This window comes from Temnothorax longispinosus, chromosome 11 (genome assembly GCF_030848805.1).
Source record: "Temnothorax longispinosus isolate EJ_2023e chromosome 11, Tlon_JGU_v1, whole genome shotgun sequence".
NCBI classification, from domain to species: Eukaryota; Metazoa; Arthropoda; class Insecta; order Hymenoptera; family Formicidae; genus Temnothorax; species Temnothorax longispinosus.
The window spans coordinates 10,161,272-10,170,767 of NC_092368.1; the positions used below are offsets into that span (position 1 = coordinate 10,161,272).

Below are 9,496 nucleotides of genomic sequence, written 5' to 3' on the forward strand. Positions count from 1 at the left end.
CCCCCTCTCCCTCCCTTTCCCTCCCTCCCTCCCTCCCTTTCCCTCCCTCCCTCCCTCTCTCTTTCTTTCTCTCTCCCTCCCTCTCCCCCCTCTCCCTCCTCTCTCTCCTCTCTCTCTCTCTCTCTCTCTCTCTCTCTCTCTCTCACAGAGCAGACGTGTGAAACATCGCTCCGTAAAAGTGTTAATTTTTGAGTGGTTTAGAAGTGAGGGAGAGTGTTCAAAAGTTGTGTAACGAATATCTGCATAGACCGGGGGTAGCCATGAGTGTTATCTAGCCGGAATATGTTGATACATAGACACAAAAACTGCATTTCGTTCAGAGGTCATCGAAACCTCGTACGACAGGTAGACATCGACGGCGAACACAAAACGCTGACGTGTGAAAGTGACGAGTCAATTAACTGTCTCTGCCGATATTAGCAGAATGAACGAGGAATACGCCGAACATCGATGCTCGGCATGTAAGAAGCCGATAAAAACGGAGGTGATAGCATGCAAGTCCTGTGCCAAGCTTTTCTACCATCCAGGTTGTGTATCTAAGCACAAAATTTATGATAGAAACCGCGATTTGGTGTCGTGTCCTGGCCCATTCGAGAAGTTAATTATTAGTGATGGTGATAAAGTAGCTGATATAAATAAAGCAGTGGCAGCAGCAGAAAGAGCAACGGCACCTGCAAAAATGAGTCCGGCGCCAAGCAGCGGGAATAAAGTAGCAGCCGCGAGTGATATTGATAGAAAAATAGATTAGCTTGTAAAAACAGTGAAAGAATTAAAAGATGAGGCAGCATGTAAAAAGGAGATCAAGTCAATGATAAAAAAAATAGTACGTGAGGAGATGGGAGGCATTAAACAGGAAATAGAAGAATTGAGAAAAATGTTGACGCAAGGGGCATATGGATCGTCAGGTGGAGCGACAAGAAAATATAGCGATGTGATTAAAGAAAGAAAGGAAGAAAATATCTTTTTATAAAACCAAAAGTACAACAAGAGAGTGAAATTACGAAGAAAACAATTAAAGATAAAATTGATATAACCAAGATGGAAATAGGAATTACCAAATTAAGAAAGGGAGGTAAAGGGACAGTGATCTTAGGATGTGAGTCGAAAGAAGAGAAGGATAAGCTAAAGGCGACGGTACAAGCGGCAATGGGCGAGGAGGTCAAAGTCTCTGAGCCACAGAAGAGGAAACCAAAGATTAAAATAATTAATGTTGGTGGAGAAGAAATGAAAATGGAAAATGATGAACTGATAGATACAATCAAGAAGCAGAACAGAATTGGCGAAGAATCCTGTATGCACCTAGTGAAGAAAATATTAAGAGGAAAAAGTAAGGATACTGAGCAAGGATCCGTAATAATTGAAGTGGATGAAAGCACTCATAATTCACTAATAAACAGAGGAAAAATAAATTTAGGATGGCGAAAGTGTCCTATATTTAATTATATTAGTGTTAGAAGATGTTTTAAATGCTGGGGCTATTACCATATTACCAAGAATTGCACGAGACAGGAAACATGCTATAAATGTGCAGGAAATCATAAGGCGAATGAATGTACGACGGCAAAGAAGAGGTGTGTAAACTGTACCTATAAGAATCAGACGTACAACTTGAAGATAAATGTTGAACACGAGACGCTAGATTCGGAATGTCCGACATTTAAGAAAGTATTGGAGGAAGAGAAAAAAAAAGCCGGCTGGGAAGATGCAAAATAGCAACCACAGGGAGAAGCGGAATTACTCTGGTGTACGAATGCACAAAGCTTCTTGGCGCATAAGGACGAAATTCAACATCAGATTATGAAGAGGGTGAATTCTGTGATTCTAGCGTTATCCGAGACTAGATTGACTGTAGAAATTGAGGATAGTGAGATCAATGTACCGGGGTATAGTATAGTTAGATGTGATGCTGAAAATAGAAACACAGGAGGAGTACTGTTATATGTTAGGGATGATATTAAATTTAAAATAGTTGATAAGAAAAAGATAGTGTCAAATTGTTGGTGCGTGGTGGTAGAAATAAGAGAGAATTTGTATAAAGGTATGATAGCAGTAGTGTATCATTCGCCGAGTGCGTCAAATGGCGATTTCGTGAGATTTTTGGAAGATACGGTTGAAGATTTAATAATAAAGTATGACTGTATAGTGATAGGGGACTTTAATATAGATATAATGGTAGATTCATTTTACACAAAGAAATTATTACGGTAATGCCTAGGGATGAGGCAATACGTTGATTGTCCAACGAGAGTTACAAAAGATAGTCGAACGATGATAGATTTAATTTTTTCGAATAAAGAAATAAAGGTACAAGTGAATGAGAAACCTAAAATCACGGACCATACATGGCTAAAAGTAGAATTTAATATAAATAAAAATAGAAATAAATATAAAGAATTTAGAGGCAGGGACTATAGTAAATTTAATGTAGATGAATTTCTTAGAATAATGGAAGAAAGAACTGAGCAAGGTCAAGGGCTAGATATAAGCATAAGGGCGGAGAGATTTGTTAATAGTATAGTAAGTGTATTGGATACTGTAGCACCTAAGAAAAAGTTTAAGATTCCGAAAATATGGGAAGGGAAAATGTGGTATTCAGATGAAATTAGAATGGCAGCAGATAGAAGGGATGAGGCTCACAGTAGAGCAATAAACTCAGGTAAAGAACAGGACTGGGAATTCTTCAAAAATGAAAGAAATGCAGTAGTTAAACTTATCAGGGCAAAAAAGAAAGAATATTATAAGAATATGATAGATAATAATAGGAGTGATCCTACAAAAATGTGGAAAACTTTAAAAGAATTAATTAAAGGTGAGCAAAGGGGTTCAGAGAACATCGATAATGTAGATTTTGAAATATTAGAAGACATAGAAGAATGCAATATAGCTGATAAATTTAATATATATTATGTAAAAAGTATTAGCAACATTGTGCAATCTATTAGTAATAAGGGAATAGAAGGCACGGGTAGGGGAGACCTATTTATGTAATTGAGAATAAGGAAATTATGGATAATTTTGAGCCAATTAGTGCAAGTGATTTGGAACAAATTGTTAGGGAACTACCACGAAAGAACGGAACAGAGGAAGGGATAAATAGTGATATACTGAAAATGGTGCTACCTGTGATAAAAGATGAGTTTGTAGGGGTAATAAATGATTCGCTTAGGACAGGTAAATTTCCAGAAGGATGGAAAACATCCACGATAATACCGATACCAAAGGTAAACAAACCAAAAAAAGCGAGCGAGTATAGACCGATTAATATGTTACCGATATATGAAAAAGTATTAGAGTTAGTTGTAAAAAAACAGTTGGAAAAATTTCTAGATGACAATGAAATAATAACCGAATACCAATCGGGATTTAGGAAACAGCAGTAGTGTGAGACAGCAATTCAAAGTTTTATCGAAGAATGGAAGTTGATAATTGAGGGAAAAAAATGGTGGGGGTGTTATTCCTGGATCTCAGGAGAGCGTTTGAGACAATAGATAGGGTAAGATTAGTGGAAAAATTATATCAGTATGGAATAAGAGGAGTGGTACTGGAATGGATAATATCGTATTTAAGTAATAGAAAGCAGCAAGTTAGATTCAATGATAATATGTGTTCTAAAATAATTGAGACAGTATATGGCGTGCCACAGGGATCAGTATTAGGACCTCTGTTGTTTATTTTGTATATAAATGATATAGTTAAAGTCTGTCCGGAGGGAAGTATATTTAGATTATTTGCAGATGACACGACCGCAAGTGTAACAGGAGAAAGTTGTGAGGAAATACAAAATAAAACTAAATATGGTGCTCGGTATACTTGAAGAATGGATGAATGTGAATATGTTAAAAATGAATGCAGATAAGACCAAATATATGATAGTTAGAAGCATAAGAAAAGAAATAAAAACAGACATAATAGTAAAAAGTTTGAATGGAACTATAATTGAGCGTGTCGAGATAACGAAACATCTGGGTGTAATGATCAATAGTAAACTCCGTTGGGAGAATCACTGTGATTATGTGTTAAAGAAAATAGGGAAAAAAGTGAGTTTTCTGAATAGAATAGGAAATGATATATCGGCGTACACTCGATGTACTGTGTATAAGTCTATCATAGCGCCTCACTTTGAATATTGCGCAACGATGTTAGTAGGCATGGGTGAAACGCAACTGAATCGACTGCAAGTGGCACAAAACCGTGCCATGAGAGTCATACTGCAGTGCTCGCGATATACAAAGGTAGATTTGATGCTGCAAACCCTTAAGTTTATGAATGTAAGACAGAGGCTAATGTACAATGTATGTATTTTTATTTTTAAGATAGTAAGAGGCATAATGCCAAAACACTTAAGTAATAAAATAGAAATAGTAGGAGATGTGAGTGGACGACGAACGAGACAGGCTGAGAATATTAGAATTCAATATTGCAGGACGAAAAGCGCACAGAAAAGTTTATTTTATGAAGGTTTGAACATGTACAACGCCCTACCGATAGCAATTAAGCAATGCAAAAGAATTGTACCATTTAAACGTAGGTTAAGAGAATATATTGTACCTCATGTAGAGGAATTAATTTAAGGATATTTTATGTAAAAAATAGCCGAGAAGGCTAATAAACTTCAATCAATCAATCAATCAATCTCTCTCTCTCTAAATAAATAAATAAAGCAGATAATAATTTATGATTTAATTAAATTAAATCTGAAAATATACATTATATTTATGAAAGCAATTAATTCTTTGAGCCGAAAAATTGTAAAAATTAAAAAAAATAAGATCGGTAATAAAAAATAGTACACTTTATAGCAAGTGGCAATCCCCGGGAAATTCTATCCCTATTTCATATACTTTTGATAAAGATTCGGTTAATTCTTTGAGCCGAAAAATTGGAAAAATTAAAATAATAAGATCGGTAACAAAAAATAGTACACTTTATAGCACTCCCCGGAAAATTCGAATATTATTTTCGAAAATATAACAAAAAAACCTTGAAAAAAACAGAAATCGGTAACCTCTTTATTATTAGCAATTTTGCATTTTTTTTTAATGCAATATTTCGACGTTTTAGAACATAAAAAACACATTGGCATTGAAAAGTACGCAACCGGTTTAAAAAAAATCGATATCGGTATCTTATATTAAATCGATAAATTTTTCCTATAAAATAAAATTATTTCACAAAAAATTAAAAAAATCTGTTTCCAGAAAATCGGTAACAAATAAGAAGCTTATCAACTATACACATCATGGCACTCCCCAGAAAATTCCACCCCTATTTCATATTTTTGGTAATATTTCGAGAAATATTTCCCGAAAAATTACATATTATTTCTCAAAAAATTAGACAAATTTTGTTACCGGTTTCCAAAAAATCGAAAACGAAAAATTATACACATCATGGCAATCTCCGGTAAATTTTACCCCTACTTTCTATGTAATTCTTTAAAATTTGATCCGTCCCCGAAAGTAGACAGACAGACATACAGACAGACGTCAGGTTCTTATAATAATTCTATTTCAAGAAAATCGGTTATAAAAAACCACCAAAATAAATTGCAGGAACATTTAGCTCACATTGAGAGCTTTCAAAAACATTATAATAAAGTATATTTTCTTTTAATACTTTTCGAGAAAAAGAAAACATTGCAAGAAAACGATACAAGAAAATTTAGTTAAACTTTCTAACGCTGCTATATCAAAACGGTAAAAAATAGAGAATTCGGTCTTGTTTTATCATAAATGGGACTTCTCAAGCTTTAAAATGAGATGTCAATGATTACTCTACGGTTATTAGTTTGGAACGCGAAGACATCGTACAGATCGCAGCGTGGTAACTGCTCTACCGAGTACAACACCCCGCCAGGTACCTAAGTCGTCTACAGACGATTCCGAGTCTCGACATCAAACTCGCGAAACTCATGTTAGACCGTTAAACTCGACCGTTAGACGCCGTTCCGTCGTAAGCCGTAAGATCCCGACGACGGCGACGGGCAGAGGCGCCGTACGTCAAACCGGGCTTGTGCGACGACCAGCCCGCGAGTAATGTGTCACATTGTTTTGAGCCTTTCGACTCACGAGACTCCTAGAGATATCATTGCCACCTTTGACTAGAGAAGATACGGCCTTAGAGGCGTTCAGGCATAATCCCACGGATGGTAGCTTTGCACCACCGGCTGCTCGACCGAGTGCGTGAACCAAATGTCCGAACCTGCGGTTTCTCTTGTACTGAGCAGGATTACAATCGCAATGACTGATCATCAGTAGGGTAAAACTAACCTGTCTTACGACGGACTGCCGCGATGTGCGACACGCGCAACCTACCCATTAAAACCCCCGCGGGTGGCCCTCTCTGGCGTTGTGGCGGGTGCCCCGGGAACGAACTTAATCATAACTTCCGGGACACCCGCCGCCCAGCGCTGATTGCGCTTCAGTCCCGCCCCCGGAAGTCAAAGATTCCCAGGGGGCTCCCTTTAGGGGTAATCTGTTTGTGGCGGGGAGTGGCCACCACTCTCCCCGCCGCACCTCCTTGTTGTTTGGTGGATGCTGGATCGGGGTCCGAGATTCTCCAACTCGGACCCCGACCCCCACTATCCGCGAGAGAGAGACTGGGTTTGAGCTAGACTCACCATTCTTTCCCTTCCGCGGACTACTCTCAGCGACATGTCCGCCATCAGGCGGGCGATTTTGTCTGCCCACGGGTGTCGGGTTGCGTTCCCTTCACCCGAGGGACCTTTCCCACTGGGCTTCTATTCCCCCCCTACCCTCTCACAGGAGAAGAGAGGGAGAGCAGGAGGGGTTTATTAATTAGGGAAAAGGGATGATATTCCTCCTTTCCCCCCTTATTATCATATTTCCCCGCGTCCTTATGGGAGCGCGGGGGGGTCTGGAGGCCTCCGTGGCGCTCATGAGTGCGCTACAGAACGCAGCCATGGCGTGCCAATTCTCCTCCCTCTCGACCATCGCTGCTACTATGGCCGGGAGGGAGAGATCCTGGCCAACCTTGGTACGAAGGACTCGGCGCTCTTCCGCCCACGCTGGACAATGTGCCAGCGTGTGTTGCGCCGAATCCATGTCTTCTCCGCAATGGTGGCACTGCGTGGTGCTTTCCCGCCCTATATGACACAGGTACTCACCGAAGCAACCGTGCCCTGTGAGCACCTGTGTCATATAGAATGTTAAACCGCGTCCCCGCCTGGAGGCCCAGTCTTCCAGACACGGCCGGACGGCTTCGACGACCCTCCTGCCGGATAATCTCGGATCCTCGAGGTACGTTCGCCATTTGGCGAAAATAGTCGTCGAGGCCTTACTGCGCACAGCCGCGCGGACCCTGTCCGTCATTGGGACTCCCCTCCTCTGGAGCTTCCGCGTACGCCAAAAGACTTTCTCTATCCCAGCTGATCCTAGTATTAAGTTTCTTAAAACCGATGTAAATAATAATGTTAAGCATAACTTTCCGTACAGAGAAGCTATCGGTTCACTTATGTTTTTAATGGTTGCAACTTTGCCTGATTTAGCATATATTGTAAGTGTTTTGAGCCAATTTTCGGACATGTCTGATGAAAGCCACTGGAATGGGATAAAGCGTATTTTTCGGTACTTACTATAAAAGAAACAATTGATCATGGCATTGTTTTCGGTCAATTCAAAGATAACAATCTTGTGGCATACAGTGACTCTGATTGGACAGGCGACGTGAACACTAGGAAAAGTACAACATGATGGTTGTGTTTGTTAAATGGAGGACCAGTAGCGTGGTTATCGCGAAAACAGTCCAATATCGTACTTTCTGCCACTGAGGCTGAATTTATAGCTTTGTGCTCCGTAACCAAGAAAGTTACTTGGTTAAGAAGATTGCTTAACGAGTTAGGCTGTACACAAAAATTACCTACTACTGTTTACTGTGATAACTAGGCTGCTATTAGTTTAGTTAAAAATCCTACTGCATCAAGGCGATCAAAGCATATTGAAACGCAATATTATTATACATGTGATAAACAGAGATCACAAGAAATTAATGTAGTCTACATACCGACAGATCAACAATTGACTGATTCGCTCACTAAAGCGTTGTGTAAACAAAAATTGGTAAATCTCGTGAATTAATGCGGTATGAAGGATATGAGCTAAATGCGTGATTTCTTTTGTTTATGTGTGTTGTGTTTTTTTTGTGTATGAATGATAAAATTGAAAACTGTAATAGAATATAAATTGAGTGGGAATGTTGTAATAAGCAATTCATATTTCACGTTCGTTAGATTCATGTGCTATTCGGAGTCTCGAGTATCGCCGCACCGCACGTACTCGTCACGTGTTTTATAACTGCTTAGCGCGTCGAGATGGGTATGCTTTTGGGGAAGGGGGGCTTTCTGCCTTACTCTCTGTAACGCTCTCTGACGAAACGGTTGCTTTACTTGAATTCACTTTGAATAAAGTCAGTTACCTGCTTGTCTCATCACTATCCTGCCTGTATCGTCGGTTATTAATGAATAACAACACTATAACATTATAACAACAGAAAATTAATATACTACCAACGTTATTTTTAAGTCCAAATTACGAAGAATTTTGAACTGTTGCATTGACTTTAAATAAATGTTAGAATAGAACATTTAAAAAATATTTTCTGTAATGTTTTTAAAATATTTTAACAAAATTCAGAAAAATTATGTTACAAAATAATATTTTTCAAATATGTATATAATATTATTAAGAAACGTTTAAAAAATACACGTAAAGTTAATATTTCTAAATGTTAATTTAATGTTCCTTGCTTACTGGGAATACACCCATTCATCTTCTATTCATATAGATATGATTGTCTGCTATCTGCTGTATTCTATAAAAAAAAAGAATAAAATAAGCTCAATCTAATTATATTTATAAACTTTTTCTATTTTGAGTTTTAAAAAATAATTTACTCAAAGAGTAATATGTTTCAGACCTAAAATGAGACTTCTTGGATATATAAGAGACCGATAAAGACGACGGTAGTGGGAATTAAAGAAAATAATTGGCATCTTTAAAATTACGTCGGATGGCTTTTATCTTATAACGCTCTCATTAAATATTCATTCCTTCATCCATCCATCCATCCATCCATCCATCCATCCATCCATCCATCCATCCGTCCATCCATCCATCTATCCATCCGTCAGTCCATACATCCGTCCGTCCCGTCCGTCCATCCGTTCGTCCGTCCGTCCTTCCGTCTGTCCATTCATCCGTCCGTCCGTCCATCCGTCCGTTCATCCATTCATCCATCCATCCGTCCATCCATTCACTCATTCTATGTTATAATTTAATAATAATAGTCGAGATTAAGCGACCCAACTGGCCAATTTCTATTTATTCGTTTCACAACGTTTCGACCCCGATTGGATCCTTCTCAAGTGAGATTATACATAATTACGCAACAATATCATGCGTCGCAAGACGTTGCGCCCAAACCACATCATGCGAACGCCACGCTAGAACGAATAAAATGTCAATATAAGTATGTCAGA

The 9,496-nt window shown here is 38.7% G+C and overlaps 1 pseudogene; it reads left to right on the top strand.

Moving 5' to 3' along the window:
• The first annotated feature begins 231 nt into the window (after positions 1-231).
• Positions 232-2,196, top strand: LOC139821860 (uncharacterized; annotated as a pseudogene).
• The last annotated feature ends 7,300 nt before the right edge of the window (positions 2,197-9,496 follow it).